The sequence below is a fragment of the Balaenoptera ricei genome, chromosome 16, assembly GCF_028023285.1.
Source record: "Balaenoptera ricei isolate mBalRic1 chromosome 16, mBalRic1.hap2, whole genome shotgun sequence".
Taxonomy (NCBI): domain Eukaryota; kingdom Metazoa; phylum Chordata; class Mammalia; order Artiodactyla; family Balaenopteridae; genus Balaenoptera; species Balaenoptera ricei.
Genome location: NC_082654.1, coordinates 26,423,493 through 26,441,357, shown reverse-complemented (window position 1 = coordinate 26,441,357; position 17,865 = coordinate 26,423,493). Strand labels below are relative to the sequence as shown.

The 17,865-nt window shown below is 38.3% G+C and overlaps 1 protein-coding gene across 5 annotated transcripts in view; it reads left to right on the top strand.

Annotated features, from left to right (window-relative positions):
* CNNM2 (cyclin and CBS domain divalent metal cation transport mediator 2) overlaps window positions 1-17,865 on the top strand; it is a 143,333-nt gene that overhangs the window by 2,603 nt on the left and 122,865 nt on the right. The window lies entirely within an intron of this gene.

Sequence of the window (17,865 nt, the reverse complement as noted above, 5' to 3'; positions counted from 1 at the left end):
TTGTTTATGTTTATCTGACAACAAATAAAGTTTCCCAAACCAAGTGTGGTTTTGGCAGAAAGCTTGGATCTTTAACAATGGGATGAATTCCTCTATTATGGTTTATTTATTTCTTGAGACTTTCTGGTTTAAAAGTGTTCTTTTTAACCTTGATCACCTGGTACATTAAATTGAAGTATGTCTCCAAGTCACTGTTCACTGTTCCAGGGAGTTTTGTCAGGGAAGAGAAGTGCAGAGTGTGGTGTGCTCACCTTTCATGCATCGTGGTATTTTTGGTTTGTTTTACCATGTAATGAACAGGTAAATAGCAACTCATACTATTATCACTGAAATTCTGGCTTTAAAAACGTTTCCAGTAAATAGCCAGTTTTGTTATTTGAAAGCCAAGGGATACTGAGTTTTTAAATTGTTATGATGCTGGTGCATGTTCATGTATTATGCTGGAATGTGTGTGTAACCTTTAATGAACTGATAGTCCTCAAAACTAACTTTTCCTTCTTCAAATAGAATTTTGATCACTGATAGTGGTTTCTCCACTGAAAAAGGTCATGTGTAAGTGGTGACAGCTCACTGGATGTGATGATTTGAACATAGAGTGTGTAGTTGTCCTAATTCCATTTTCTTGCCTGAATGGTGTCCTCTCTGGAACAGAATCACATTGCAGTAATTTTCAGATAAAGGAATAGAGCAGAATGTGCTTCAGAGATTGGTAATTTGCATTTAAAAGCAGAAGGAGATTCTTCTGGATTCTTAAACAGTAAAAAGAAAATGTCCATTATCTCTAGGTGACAAAGCTTCTTTTGGGACGTCATTACTCTTTCACTACTAAATTGTTAATTAGAGCATCTAACCAGTCTCTTCTTTCATTTTGCTGTAGTAGCTGTAATATAGAAAAATATCTTGAAATGCTTGAAAATGGCTTTGAAATACTTTATTTTCTTTCTGTTGCTAAATTTCCCAATATTGATACAGATAATATAGTTTATGTTTTTTGTTTTTTATTATGCAGAATTTTTGCATATCTACTGATGGATTGGTAGCGCTGGCGTGTACTCCCTGCTGAAGTCTTTTCTTCGCTTCTGTGTCTTTTTTCTCTTTGAGAATTTAGTTCTGCACCTTGCAACTCATTAATCCTTCCCCTAACTCAAAATTTCAAAATTTGCATTATTTTGAAATTTGTTTTTGATTGTCCTTGAACAGTTTTCCTATGACTGATTTATTTTTACTAGGAACTTTCTCCTCTCCCCAAATTACTTCTCACAGTATTTTCTTTGAAATGTATCCTTTAAAGATTGAATTGCTAATATTTTCCCATGAATTTTTAAAAAATTTTATTTATTTTATTTTTGGCTGCGTTGCATCTTCGTTGCTGCGTACGGGCTTTCTCTAGTTGCGGCGAGTGGGGGCTACTCTTCGTTGTGGTGCGCTGGCTTCTCATTGCAGTGGCTTCTCTTTGTTGTGGAGCATGGGCTCTAGGCGCACGGGCTTCACTAGTTGTGGTGCATGGGCTCAGTAGTTGTGGCTCACAATCTCTAGAGCACAGGCTCAGTAGTTGTGGCACATGGGCTTAGTTGCTTCGTGGCATGTGGGATCTCCCCAGACCAGGGCTCAAACCTGTGTCCCCTGCATTGGCAGGCGGATTCTTAACCACTGCGCCACCAGGGAAGCCCTCCCCTGAATTATATTTTTAAAAAAAATGCACAAGATGTTATTTTTGTCTGTAACCAGAATGATGTATTCAGTTAAGAAGACAGTACAGATTAAAGGTACATTCAAGCTAGTAGCATAATAGGAAGAGTGGGCAAAGAAAGTTGGTTGCAAATGGGAAATTTAAGCCATGATCTTAAAAGGGTAGAGTGGGTGCTTGTTACTGAAACTGTAGGAATAACTAATTTTTCACCTTCCCTTCCTTGATCTTTTTTTGATGAGTTTGGTCACTTTCACCTTACTAATAACTGTTCTTTCTTTCTTTTGTGTTAGTTAAAATATTTCACCTGATTTTTTTTTCTTTTTCATTTTCTAATTCAATTATGAAGTTATGTGAACAGTCAACCTGCTATTGTTTTTCTCTATTGAGCAATGCTGTGTGGGATGGTTTGAAGGCTTTTTCTTCTTTTTTCCTCTTTCTTCTAACAACACCAACTGTAACTCTACCAAACTGGTTAGATCCTTAATCCAGATCTCATTGAAAATTATCCTTTCTAATTAAAAATGTCTGCGTTGAAGCCTTTCCTGGATATAGCTCTACATCATTAGTCTGAATTATTCTTTACTAAGGAGGGGGAAAATTTCTGTAATGTGGAAAGAAATGAAAAGCTACCTTTATGTAGTGTATGTAAATGTCTTCTTTCTAACGATTAGAAGTTTTTGCCTGGCTGCCAGGAAACTTATAGCTTTACTTGAGGTTGGAAGACAGTAATTATGCTAATTTTTACAGTTAGCTTGCTATTATTATTACCTATTTATTTACTCTCTGCCAGGTACAGGGCTTAGTGCTTTACATGAATCACCTTGTTTAAATCTGAGAGCTGAGCAAAGCATCATCTCCATCTTACAAATGAGGAAATTGAGGCATAGGTGAAATGATGTGTTCAAGGTCATTCAGTAATTTGTTGATTTGGGGTTTTAACTTGGTCTGCATCACAGCCAAACATGCCCTCTTAACCATTCTATTATGCTGATCCCCTTGATCCTGATTTTACGTTTCTGTTTTAATTGAATGTGAGGTTTGGTCAAAGCATTGCCTCAGGGCTTGCTGAGAGCAACAAACACAGAAATGTATTTAGACATATATATGGCCTTAAACCCAGTGCTTCTGTGATGTTGTACCTAACAGTTGGTGTCCCCACTTTCACTGTTAAATCCATTTTTGGCCTGTATGACCCTAAATCTAAACAATTCCATTTCCAGTATTTGCAGGTCAAGCATCAAGATTCACTTTGACAGTGTTTTATGCTAACACTGTGCTGTTTGACTAATAGCTAAAGTATGTAGTCCTGTTTCACTCTTAGTCTCATATCTGTTTGTGTTGCAAGGCTGACCCAAACCCAGTTTTGTGTTTCAATCTTGATTTTATTTGCATCTTTTGTAGCCACTTATGTGACAAATGGTTGCCAGCGAGCATCCTGTACAGCCCTGCCCCCCTGTGGTCCACACCATCAGTCTTTTTCTTTTGTGAGTTTTATAGTTATTTATAAATCTAAAACAGAGAGTAAAAGTAAATCCCACTAGTGGATTATGAGAATTTTGGAAAAACCGTCTAAAGCAATGTAGTGTAGAGGAAGGAAAAGTTAAATAAGGTTGCTACCTTTGTGTGCAGAAAGTGCCCTGTACGCTCTCCCTATACCTGACAAAACCTTCCTAACAAAAGATAGTGGGCTCTGAGCCACCCAGTTGTTTGTTTGTTTTGCTTTGTTTTGTTTCTTTTAGCTTTGTAACAATTGCATTCCAGTATTGCAGAGCTCGCTGCTTCATAGCTACTAGAGACAGACAGGCTGTTTTTTAGCTTTTTTAAAACTGGGAACAGGTGAGCTCATCAGATAATGTTCTTTAAGGGAAGAACACAATGTGTAGTTTTCACTTAAAACATTTGGTGTACAATTCTCTCTTCCTATATATAACACAAGTCTTTCCATATTAATGTGCTGAGAGTTTAATGTTTAAAACTTTTTTCCTCACCAGATAAAGTGTTCCACTTGCCTAGAATCTAGGAGGATGTCTTTACTGATGTTTAAAAGTATGAATGGTGTTGAGGGTGAAGGGGTGGATGTATTTGTTTCTTTGATCTTGTATGTTTATTAACTTTTTGCAGTAACACATGTGATGCTATTATAATTTTGCATATTTTTAGAACATCATTTTGAAATATCCAGATAGTGTAGAATCAGAGCTGGAAGGCAGGCAGCTCATGGATCATCCAGTCCAGTGTTTGTGAAGGTTACCAGATGATAAAACTTACTTGGATCACTTATTAAGAATTAGTTCCTAAGCCTCACTCAGAGACCTCCTCAACCAGAATCTCTTAGGGAAGGGGGTTTGGAATCCATACTGTTAACAGTTACCCTGAGGTGATTCTTATGATTAGGTGAGTTTAGGAAACATTGGTCTAGTCAACCTCTTAACTAAGGAAAGTAAACCCTGAGGAGAGAAAGCTAAGTGACTTGCTTAGGGCCACCCACATAGCTGGTAGCATCAACAGGACTAGAACCTGTGTCCCTGACTCTAGCATGGAGTTCTCTCCATTCCAACAAGCAGGACTTCTGGTTCCAAGTTCAAGGTACCTTTAAATTCTTGTTAGAGTTAAAGGCAGCCGCATCACTGAAAAAGCAAATATATAGGTTTGCCATTGGTTTTATTTGCCTTGTGATTTTGATGTCAATATTTTTGATATCCAGCATTCAAACCATCTTTGACAGGCGTTTTGTTACATGGAAAGTAAGTCTGAATGTGTGACCTCATTTTATTTTAGTTTACTTTAATTGAGTTTTTTTACTCTGCTAAGGTTAGACTACGAGTGTGTTTTAAGAAATGGGTATTGATATCTAGATTGAAGCCTCAGGTAGTTCAGTGTAAGCTATTTCTTTTTCTTTTGAGTTAACTTGTTTTAGATATCCTCGAATGAGTTCGTTGTTGTTGTTGTTATTTATTCTGTGAGAGTAATGAAGATTGGATTTGGGACTATGGGGTGAAACTTCTTTGGCGCTTTTAATTTTTGTTCAAGGTACAGGTCTGTGAAGTTTCCATTGAAATAGTCATCAAAGCACTTGAGGCATGTGTTCCATTCATACATCTATGGGCCCCTTTTTTCAGGTTTTTTATAATGTAAGCTAAATTCTTTCAGATGATCCAGTCTGACTTGGGGGTTAATTTGTGTTAGAATCACCGAAGCCTTTTAGGTCAGTAGACACCATAGTTGAATATCAGCTCTGACTTAGTATGATCTGGACAAAACAGGAAAGGATCTTGTTCTGCTTTTTCTCTTGGTTTTTATGGGGATTACATAGCACCTGCCCCTTCCCCTCAAAAGGGCCTCAGAATTATTTAAATTCTGAAACATTCCAAAGTACTGTGAGGTACCCGTGAATTTTAAAGATTTTTTTTTAAACACTTTTCAATTTTATTTATTTATTTATTTATTTATTTATTTATTTTTTTATGGCTGTGTTGGGTCTTCGTTTCTGTGCGAGGGCTTTCTCCAGTTGCGGCAAGCGGGGGCCACTCTTCATCGCGGTGCGTGGGCCTCTCACTATCGTGGCCTCTCTTGTTGAGGAGCACAGGCTCCAGACGCGCAGGCTCAGCAGTTGTGGCTCACGGGCCTAGTTGCGCCGCGGCATGTGGGATCTTCCCAGACCAGGACTCGAACCCGTGTCCCCTGCATTAGCAGGCAGATTCTCAACCACTGAGCCACAAGGGAAGCCCCGTGAATTTTAATCATTAGCAAACCTAAACAAGTTTAAAATATTTTTAACCAGGAAAATGCACAAAATAGACTGAGCCAACATAATATTTTATGGTTTTATTTGCTTTTGAACTACTTAAACTTTTATTTATTTATTTATTTATTTTTGGCTGTGTTGGGTCTTCGTCTCTGTGCGAGGGCTTTCTCCAGTTGCGGCAAGCGGGGGCCACTCTTCATCGCGGTGCGCGGGCCTCTCACTACACTATCGCGGCCTCTCATTGCGGAGCACAGGCTCCAGACGCACAGGCTCAGTAATTGTGGCTCACGGGCCCAGCTGCTCCGCGACACGTGGGATCCTCCCAGACCAGGGCTCGAACCCGTGTCCCCTGCATTGGCAGGCAGACTCTCAACCACTGCGCCACCAGGGAAGCCCTGAACTACTTAAACTTTTAAGAACAAACCTCTGGACTCGAATTAGATGTTTACAGTACTTTAGTTACATATAAAGTAGTATATTTCTTTCTAAAGGGCCCTTTTCTCTAAATGCATGTATTTTAATTGGTAGTCAGCATCAATTCCAGTAAGATTTGCTTGGCATATAAAGAACATTTATTAAACTAAATACATGGAAATGGATGACTGGGATTGAATACAATTTTAGTATTGTCTTTTCATCATCTTTTTCTCAGAACACAAATGCGAAACCCCAAATCCTACCAACACTGCAAAGGAGAGACAATAAGAAGCATTCTTTCTTTCAAATCACATCACTGGCACCTCCAGAATGTCTACATAGAGAGATGTTAGGGGTGGCAGGCTGTGGAAGGGGAAGAAAGGGGACTAAGAACAAGCATTTTCTGTAGATGATACGTTTATTAGACTGGCTTAGGGCTTGATGGAGATAATGGGGGTGCTGACTCTCCCCCACTTTTACATCTGTGCAACCACTGATCATAAATACTGCTGTAATGATAGTGAGATCCTCATTTCTTCATACTTAACCCCCTCTTGCTGTCAGACCTAGGTGGGATTTTTTTTTTTTTTTTTTAATTCACATCCTGTGGGGAGGATACCACCTGCTAGCATAAAGGTTAAGAAAAATGTGCTCTTCCTGGATCTACTTTGGACAAGTAACTTAGCCTCTTTAAGCCTCAGTTTTTTCCATAGTAAAATGGGATATTTTGTAACTCATAAGGTACTTAGTAAGGATTCATGTGATAATGAATATGAAAATGCTTCTGGTAGTACTTGGCACTTAGTGCTCAGTTAACCATTATCTTTATGTAATGGCTCTGTAGACTCTTCCACGTTGTTCTTGGTCTTTCTCTAGACTAAAGATTGCAAGTCAAGAGAGACACCTTGGGCCATGTGTGCTGATAGTTGTTATGCATGTTGAAATCTTTTTTTTTTTTTTTTTTGGCCGCTGTGGTTGGCGGGATCTTAGTTCCCTGACCAGAGATTGAACCTGGGCCACGGCAGTGAAAGCGCCGAGTCCTAACCGCTGGACCGCCAGGAAATTACCCTGAATATTGAAATCTTGAAAGGGGCTAATTGTTAGGTTTTTCTTTTTATTGTGATTGAATTCTAGGCTTTTTTAGCGGTTGCTGTTACTTATCAGATGGCTGCATGTGTATATATTTTTAAGGAAAACAAGGCAATTGATTACGTGTTCTACCCTCCTTAGAGTAAGAATGCTGAATTTTAAAAAATTCTTCATTCTCCTTAACTGTGACTGAAAAAAACAACAAAGTTTAAAAGAAATAGAACAAGTGCTCATGGATTTTGGAAACCTTTGAATAACTAGAGTTTGAAGACTAAAGGAAGATCTCAGATTACTCAGATAAAATCTTTTAACATTGATTACATCAAAAGCATAAAAAATGGCAATGTCTAATATAGCAAGTTTTTGTTGCTTATAGCAATGTAACTTTTTAATACTTTTAGAAGGCAACCAGGAGTCGTAAAAATGTCCTACAAAGGGTTTAGTAATTTCCCCTGGAAATCTTAATTCAGTGATATAATTCAAGAGAAGGAAAGAGCTATGTTGGCTTTTCATGTTGTATGTATATTGCAAAAAATATCTAGTGAAAAGTTCGAGATAACTTAAATATATCTAACACTTCAAGATGGACATGGAGGGGAAGGAGTTAAGATAATTGTAGGTGTCAACTAATCACAACCATTTAATGATCATTTTGAAAGCCATGTAGCAGTACGGGAAAATTTTTGCTGATCATCTTGCATAGATTATCGATATGTAAAAATATACATGTATACGGACTGAAAGGAAACATGGAAAAAGTGTTAATAGTTGATGTGTTAGGATAGGGTAATCATAGCCAGTCTTTGCAAAAATCCCTTTGTTAACTTTGTAGAATAACATACCTGGAAAAAATTCAAATCTGCTGAGAACATTATGAGTCCTGGTCTTAGGGAAAACTAACCTTTACTAACAGGGAACTCATATTATTCCATTTCTCCTTAGGAACATTTTACTGCTGAAACAAATGGTTACTTTAAAATTTTTAGAAATTGAGATATAATTCACATACCACAAAATTCACCCTTTTATAGTGTACAACTTGGTGGTTTTTAGTGTATTCACAAGGTGTACAGCCATCACTACTGTCTACTTCCAGAACATTTTCTACTCCAGAAAGAAACCCATCAGTAGTCACTCTCCATTCTCCTCTCCCCACAGTCCCTGGAAACTGTTAATCTACTTTCTGTCTCTATGGATTTGCCTGTTCTGGACATTTCATATAAATGAAATCATACACAATGTGGCCTTTTGTGTCTGGCTTCTTTTACTTAGTGTTTTCAAGGTTCATCCATGTACATCCATATGGCATGTATCAGTACATCCAAGTACATACATGTAGCATGTATCAGTATTTCATTTATTTTTTTATGGTCAAATAATATTCCATTTTATGGATATACCACATTTTGTTTATCCACCCATCAGTAGATGGACATTTAGGCTGTTTCTAGTTTTTGGTCATTATAAATAATGCTACTGTGACTACTGGTATACATGTTTTTGTGTGGACATAAGTTTTCAATTATCTTGGGTAGATAACTAGAAGTAGGATGGCTGGTTCATATGGTAACTCTATTTTTAACTCTTTGAGAAACTGCCAAACTGTTTTCCAAAGTGGCTGTACCATTTTACATTCCCACCAATAATGTATGAGAGTTCCAATTTCTCCATATCCTTGCCAACTCTTGTTATTGTGATTTGTTTGTTTGTTTGTTTGTTTAATTATAGCCATCCTAGTAGGTGTGAAGTGGTATCTCATTGTGTGTGTGTTTTTTTTTTTTTTTTTTTTTTTTTGGCTGTGCTGGGTCTTAGTTGTGGCACATGGGATCTTTAGTTGTGGCATGCATGTGGGATCTAGTTCCCTGACCAGGGATTGAACCCAGGCCCCCTGCACTGGGAGCACAGAGTCTTTAGCCGCTTGACCACCAGGGAAGTCCCGTCTCATTGTGGTTTTGATTTGTATTTTCCTAATGGCTAATGATGTTGAGTGTCACTTCATGTGCTTATTGGCCATTTGTTTATCTTCTTTGGAGAAAAGTCTCTTCAGATATTTTGCCCATTTTTAATTGTGTCTTTTTATTATTGAATTGTAATAGTTCTTTTTGTATTCTACATACTAGTTTCTTACCAGGTATATAATTTGCAAATATTTTCTCATATTCTGTGGGTTGTGTTTTCACTTTCTTGGTAGTAACCTTTGAAGCAGAAAAGTTTTAATTTTGATGAAGTCCAATTTCTTTCTTTTTTTTTTTTTTCTTTTGTTGCTTTGTTTTTATTGTCATATCTAAGAAACCATTGTCCGGTCCCAGGTCACAAAGTTTTATGCCTATGTTATCTTCTAAGGCTTTCATAGGTTATCTTTTACATTTAGGCCTTTAATCCATTTTGAGTTAATTTTTGTATGTGCTGTGAGATAGGAGTCTAAATTCATCCTTTTGCATGTGAATATCATGTTGTTCCAGCGCCATCTGTTGAAAAGACTACTCTTTCCCCATTGAATTATCTTGGCATCCTTGTCACAAGTCAATTGACCATAAATGTGAGGGTTTATTTCTGGACTCTAAATTCTGTTCCACTGATCTATGTCTTCATATGTCAGTACCACACTCTTTTGGTTCTTGTAGCTTTGTACTAAGTTTTTTTAAAAAAAATAAATTTATTTATTTTTTAATTTTATTTTTTAAATAAATTTATTTATGTATTTACTTATTTATTTTTGGCTGCATTGGGTCTTTGTTGCTGTGCACGGGCTTTCTCTAGTTGTGGCGAGCAGGGGCCACTCTTCCTGCAGTGCACTGGCCTCTCATTGCAGTGGCCTCTCCTGTTGTGGAGCACGGGCTCCAGGTGTGCGGGCCTCAGCAGTTGTGGCATGTGGGCTCAGTAGTTGTGGCGCATGGGCTCAGTTGCTCCACGGCATGTGGGATCCTCCCGGACCAGGGATCGAACCCGTGTCCCCTGCATTGGCAGGCAGATTCTCAACCACTGTGCCACCAGGGAAGTCCCTTGTACTAAGTTTTGAAATCGGGAAATATGAATTCTCCAACTTTGTTCTTCTTTTTCATGACGATTTGATTGTCAGGATTGCTTGCATTTCTGTATGAATTTTTCATGGATCTTCTTGTCCATTTCTGCAAAGGCAGTTGGAATTTTGATAGAGATTGCATTGAATCTGTAGATCAATTTGGGGAGTACTGCAGTGTTAACAATATTAAATCTTTCATCCATGAATATGGGATATCTTTCCATTTATTTAGGTCTTCTTTAATTTCCTTCAACAATGTTCTGTATTTTTCAGTGTATTTGTAATCTTTTTGTTAAATAAAATACTTGGAATAAAAATTTTTTGATGCTATTGTAAATGGAATTGTTTTATTACTTTTTTTTTTTTTATACTTTTTTTTTTTTTTTTAATTTATTTATTTATTATTTATGTGTGTGTTGGGTCTTCGTTTCTGTGCGAGGGCTTTCTCTAGTTGCGGCAAGTGGGGGCCACTCCTCATCGCGGTGCGCAGGCCTCTCATTATCGCGGCCTCTCTTGTTGCAGAGCACAGGCTCCAGATGCGCAGGCTCAGTAATTGCGGCTCACGGGCCTAGTTGCTCCGCGGCATATGGGATCCTCCCAGACCAGGACTCGAACCCGTGTCCCCCGCATTGGCAGGCAGACTCTCAACCACTGCGCCACCAGGGAAGCCCCTGTTTTATTACTTTTATTTTTAGATTGTTCATAGGTAGTATATAGAAATATAATCTATCTTTGTATATTGATCTTGTAGCCTGCAACCTTGCTGAACTCATTTATTAGGTAACACATGGTTCTTAAAATAGGAAAGTGCTTTTCAAAAATATGTGAATTTTGGGGGGGGTTACCTTATGTTTCATTTGATTGTAGTGGACTTTATTTTTTCCTTAAAAAAAGTTAGGCATTTTTACTTAACACTTTCATATGTATAGAGTGAAGCTCTATTGATGACTGACATTGTCATTCTTTGGGAAATTTGATAGGAAAGAGTAACATTTCTATTTCAGATTCAGATTAGATATACAAAAAAAGAAATAGGCTGTATGAAATGTGTCGAGGACACCAAAAATATAGCTGGCTGGGGCTTGGGAGTTTAAAACTTAATTTGTTTCTATCTAATGTTTAGAGTGGTTTTGTATCAGACTTGGGATTTGGGCTAGAAGATGAGCACAGAAAAGTCTGCGTTTGCTTAGTATCTAAGTGGTTCTGTACTGCCTTTCTTCTCCGGGCCATTTTACCAAGGGTTTTTCTTTGGGTCGTTTTTACAGAGACTAGGAAAAACCCTGACTTTTAGTCACTCTGCATTTCATACTGCCATTACCAGTATGATTCTTGAGGTTTTTTGGGTACCAGGTAACCAGAAGAGACAAAATGAAACTCTATGCTCTTTTTTTTTTTTTTTTTCTTTTTTTGTGTGGGGGTGGGGGGGGTGGGGGACTGGTAATCTGAGAGAGAGAATGTTTTCCCATGCTAGCAAAGACAGACTGAGGGCATCATCTGATCTTTATGGGAGTGTGCAAAGCCTCAGTTTTTCCATTTGCCCATCTGCAATCATAAAAACAATGTGCTGACTCAACTTGGAGCCTCTGCAGAATGGCATTCGGGGCTTAGGCAGTACTGAGAACCATGCAAGAGATGGAAATATTTGAGCAGGTTTTTAGAGGTAACATTAAAAACAGCTAGAATGAGACAACATGCTCTCTCATCTCCTTCAAGATTTGTTTCCTTTAGTCACTAGTGTACCACCTTGATTTAAGGCATGGCAGGAATAATTTGGTCTCTATAGAGTTGATTACTGAGCAGAGAGATTTTTCTTGCTCCCGTGGTTATACTTTAGGGGCATGAGATTGTTTGGGGGTGGGGGTGAGATTCTGCTGCAAGCAAATCAATTGGGTAAAATACTATTACAATCATATTGTGTGGGCCATCTGCTAAGTTTTTTCTTTAAAATTTTTACTTCCTTGTTCCTGTGTACATACATTTACCTGCAAAGGCTAGAAGAACATTTACTAAAATATTAATTGAAAATAACTACCTCTTGATGGTGGGTTTCAGGGGAGGAAGTATGTTTTTCTTTGTTGCTTCAAGTTTTTTGTTTTTAATTTTTTTATTGAAGTATAGTTGATTTACAATATTGTGTAAGTTTCGGGGGTACAACACAGTGATTCAGTTATATTCTTTTTCAGATTCTTTTCCCTTATAGGTTATGAGTTCCCTGTGCTATATAGTAGGTCCTTGTTAATTCTTTTTTTTTTTAAATTTTATTTATTTTTGGCTGCGTTGGGTCTTAGTTGCTGTGCGTGGGCTTTCTCTAGTTGTGGTGAGTGGGAGCTACTCTTCATTGCGGTGTGCGGGCTTCTCATTGGTGGCTTCTTTTGTTGTGGAGCATGGGCTCTAGGCGTGCGGGCTCAGTAGTTGCAGCACACAGGCTCAGTAGTTGCGGCACATGGGTTCTAGAGCGTGGGCTCAGTAGTTGTGGCACATGGGCTCAGTTGCTCCATGGCATGTGGGATCCTCCCGGACCAGGGCTCGAACCTGTGTCCCCTGCAATGGCAGGCGGATTCTTAACCACTGCGCCAGCAGGGAAGTCCTGATTATCAATTTTATACATATGTTAATCCCATCAAGTTGTTTTCTTAAGCACGTGTTTTGTAATGTTTGGGGAAAAATGAAATCCATTAAAATTTTATTAAAAGTGTAAATTTTGTCACTTGAACTATACTGATTTAGGTATTTAAGTGAAATTCAGTGTACTTAGGTGAAACTTATCCTTTTTTTCCCTAGGAAATATGGACTATTTTGTCATAATGCAACCATGCTGTCATTTGTGCCATTTTATCCTCCTCACTGGAATCCTTAGTGTTTGGAATGAAAGACGAATAGCATTTTAAAACCCATAAGGTGTGTGTGTGTATGTGTATACGTGTGTGAGTGCACGTGTGCATGTACAACAGCTTAGCAAAATTAATATTGTATTTGAAAAAGGGAATTTAGGTTTTTGTGTTGCATTTGTTTTCAAAACATGTTATCATTTGACAAAATCCAGTTTAGATTTGTATCTGGACTGCCTGGAATGAAGCTGTTTGATACTTACTTGATTACCCTTATTAAATAAAAGATTGGTGAAGTAGTTGAGTTTCACCTACATTTGTACTTTTAACATAAAGTAATCCCAAGATACCTCTCACTTGGGGACATTGAGATTCTGGAAACTGATGCTTCCTTTTATCTATAGAAATCATCCTATAAAGGACAGGGAACCCTACTCAGTGCTCTGTGGTGACCTAAATGGGAAGGAAATCCAAAAAGGAGGGGATATATGTATACATATAGCTGATTCACTTTGCTGTTCAGCAGAAACTAACACAACATTGTAAACCAACTATATACCCCAGTTAAAAAAAAAAAAAAAAAAAGAAATCATCACTGTAAAACCAGTAATAATTATTAAAAGGGGAAAAAAGAGTAAAAGGAATGTACTGGAACCACACATGCTTGAAGCTCAGTAGTTTCCAGACTACCTTATGCATTTGCTACAATAAAAAAACTTTTTAACTTTGATGAGATCAGGTATTTCTTTGATTATATTCCTATGAAATTATACACCTGTTATACATCATTTATCTCAGATAGTTAAAAAGATGTGATCTTCTTTCTATTTCTGAACATATACAGAAACTTTATATTTATTTATAGGATAAGTTAGCTGTCATTTAGGCATCTTTCCTAAAGTGTGTTTTCGAATGAGATAAAATAATGACAGTGGATGTTGCCTCTACTCCTTTTATCTAACTTCCCAAGAAAACTAAGCATTTTAGGAAGTGAAATTGATGTTTGCTTTCTTACAAACAGTAGTGTTCTTAAATAGTCCCATGCGTATTAGGCAGTCAAATAAATTTATTATTACTCAGTTCCTTGATATTTAAAAATATACAGAAGTTTTGGCATGGTTACTCTACAGTGAAGCTCATCAGTTGACACAGAGCCTTTGCCAGCATTTAAGCATAACCCTCTTAAATATGAATGGACAGCCAAACATCTCCGGATGTTTGAGGAGAACCTCTAACAGTCTCATAGTGAGACTAAACAAACAGAAAAAAGAATGTTAATTGACGTAAGCTGGTTTAGCACACGTTAGCTAAAATCCAACAAACCAAGTTCTCACTACAGGTATTACTTTCTCTGACCTCTTAAGGCTGCTTACCAAACCAGCTGTTAGTAGCAACTGTGAAGACTTGCTGCCTCTTCATACATGGTACAGGTAGAATCTTTCCTGTATTCATTCAACCCACCTGGTTGTTTGAGGCTCCCAACTAGGGCGAATGTTGTAAATACTTCCTTAAAGCTTCCTTAGCCTCACTGCATGTGCAGAGGCCAATGTAGGCATTTCTGGCAGAGTTATACGTGTTCAGGAATCGTTACCTGTCTAGTTTTCCTTTATCCTTTTACTACAAGATTTCCTAAGGAACAGGTAGTTACTTCCTTTTCCTTGCCCCTGGCTTCATCTTTAATCCTCTGCAGTCTGGCTTCAAACTGTCATGACCAGTGACTCCTTATATTGTCAAATCCACATCTAGGTTGTCATCCTTCCTCACTTCCTTGACTCCTTTGTTGCTTTTCACATTCAGGTTAGCTCTTCAGCACAGTCTTGTTTCTCTTCCTGTTTCTCTGACTCCTTCCTTTTCCTTTTAGATTCCTGATTTCTTCCTTCCATTTCTAATTGAGCATTCCCCAAGATTTTGTCTTTATCTTCCATGTTCTTTTTCCATCTTTAGAATGTTTTCTTTGACTCACTTTTAATCCTTAAGCATTTATTCAGTATCATAATAAAAAAAACTGTGTGGGATGCAAAGATGACTTAGATATTTTTCCTGTTCTGAAGTAACTTGTAATACATAGGAACTTTATACTCTCTTTGCCCCCTGTATCTTGTTACCAAATTTAATTGACATTTTTTTTTTAAATTTTTATTTATTTATATTTATTTTTGGCTGTGTTGGGTCTTTGTTTCTGTGCGAGGGCTTTCTCTAGTTGCGGCAAGCGGGGGCCACTCTTCATCGCGATGCGCAGGCCTCTCACTGTCGTGGCCTCTCTTGCTGCAGAGCACAAGCTCCAGACGCGCAGGCTCAGTAGTTGTGGCTCACGGGCCTAGTTGCTCCGCGGCATGTGGGATCCTCCCAGACCAGGGCTCGAACCCGTGTCCCCTGCATTGGCAGGCAGATTCTCAACCGCTGCGCCACCAGGGAAGCCCTAATTGACATTTTTTGAAAACACCTCTTACACTTTTTGTTTTCTTTCCATTCCAGCTTCTACTCCTGCAGCCCTTAGTCACTTTTATTTGTGCCTCGTTCAGTGCCTACTCTGTCTTAGGTGCTCCATAAATGCATTCTCAATGAATGAATGAATCAATCTCTTCATCTTGATTATTGTAAAACTTCCAAGATTGCTTCCCTTATTTTGTCTATTTCATCAAGCATGCCTCTACTAAGTTGATCTTCCTTAAACATAGTTTTCATCTTACCAGTTTATTAGAAACCTCCTGTAATCAAAATAGTACGATATCATCTTCCGTGGACTGAACTGTCACCCCCGCACCCCAAATCATATGTTGAAGTCCCCAGTGTGATGGTATTTGGAGATGGAGCCTTTGGGAGGTAATTAGGGTTAGATGAGGTCATGAGGGTAGGGCCCTCATGATGGGGTTAGAGGAAGAAGGAGACAGAGATTACTCTCTCTCTGCCATGTGAGGACACAGGAAGAGGGCTCTCACCAGGAACTCCTGGCTCTCTGCCACACCTTGATCGTGGACATCCCAGCCTCTGGAACTGTGAGAAATAAACGTCGGTTGTTTTTGCCATCCGCTATGGTATTTTGTTATAGTAGCTCAAGCAGACTAATACATTGTCTTTTTACCTATCAAAATAGCCAGGATAGAAAAAAATGATAAAAGTAAGATGAATGAGTTCCAGATGTCTGCTATACAACATTTGTATCCATAGTTAACAATACTGTATTGTACACTTAAAATTTTGTTAAGAGGGTAGATCTCATATTAAGCATTCTTACCATAATGAAATCAAATTGAAATGAAAAGAGAGAATGATAATGTACAGTTATCAAGGTCCCGTGACCTCTTCTCTGATTGCATCTCCTACTACTTTTTCCCTGACTCTTTGTTTCAACCACAGTGGCCTTCTGGCTGTTTCTTGGATACTGGGGGCATTCTAGGCCTGCTTTAGGGTCTTTGTAGTTGCTGTTCCCTGTCCCTGGAATGCCCTTCCCCCAGATAGCTTTATGGCTCGCTTCCTTCCTTCAGATCATTACTCAGATTTTACCAAGTCAGTGAGGCTGTATATGGCCTTCCTATCTAAAGTTTCAGCCCCTCCTCTGCAATGGTTATCTGCTTTCCCTTCTTTATTTTTTTCTTCCTTTACCCCATACTATATCATAACTTTTGTTTCCTTTTTTTTTTCTTTTTTAATTTTAAATTTTTTGGCCTGCTTCTCTCACCAGAACATATGCTCCATGAGGGCAGGGACTTTTGTCTGTCTTGCCCCCACCTGTATTCCCAGGGCCTACAACAGGGCTGGGCACAATAAATATTGTTGAATGATTGAAGTGAATATTATTGAGGGTGTGGTGTGAGACTCTGTTATAATATTAATGGTGTGATGATCTTCCTAGAAGGTAATTTGGCAATATGCTTAAGAACCTGATGCTTTTTGCGTGTCCGTTAGTCTAGTAGCTCCACTTTCAGAAATCTCATCACAGGAACTATCAGAAATGCATGTAAAACTTAAAACATAGAGATGCTCATCAAAAAATATTTTTTAAAATTATAAACTTTTATTAATTAAAAAAATTATGGTAAATACACATACAATATACCATCTTAACCATTTTTAAGTGTATAGTTCAGTAGTGTTAAGTACATTCTCATTGTTGTGCAAACCAATCTTCAGAACTCTTTTCATCTTGCAGAACTAAAACTCTGTACCCATTAAACAACAACTCCCCATCCCTCCCCACCCCAGGCCCTGGCAACCACCATTCTACTTTGTCTCTGAATTTGACTACACTGGGTACCTCATGTGAGTAGAATCATATAGCATCTTTTGTGACTGGCTTATTTCACTTAGCATAATGTCCTCAAGGTTCATCCATGTCGTAGCATATGTTAGAATTTACTTCCTTTTTAAGGCCAAATAATATTCCAGTGTGTGTATATACCGTCTTTTTTTTTTTAATCCATTCATCCATCAATAGACACTTGGGTTGCTTCCACTTTTTGACTATTGAAAATAATGTAGCTATGAATATGGGTGTACAAATATCTGTTCAAGTCCCTGCTTTCAGTTCTTTTGAGTATATACCCAGAAGTGGAATTGCTGGATCATATGGTTATTCTATTTTCAATATTTTGAGGAGCTAAATATTTTTTTAAATAGCAAAAATTTATAAACAATCTAAAAATCTAGTATTTAGGAATGGTGAAGCAAATCTGGATATGTACATTTGATGCAACCATTTAGAGTAATGTAAGGTTTTTAATAACATAGGGAAATGATTATTTTAAGTAAAAAAAGCAACATGGGCTCAGCTATGATTCTAAAACTACATAAAAAGGTGGTAGGGGGACTTCCCTGGTGGTGCAGTGGTTGGGAATCCGCCTGTCAATGCAGGGGACACGGGTTCCATCCCTGGTCCGGGGAGATCCCACAGGCCGCGGAGCAACTAAGCACGTGCACCTCAACTACTGAGCCTGCGCCCTAGAGCCCATGAGCCACAACTACTGAGCCACGTGCCACAACTACTGAAGCCCATGCACCTAGAGCCCGTGCTCCGCAACAAGAGAAGCCACCACGGTGAGAAGCCTGAGCACCGCAACGAAGAGTAGCCCCTGCT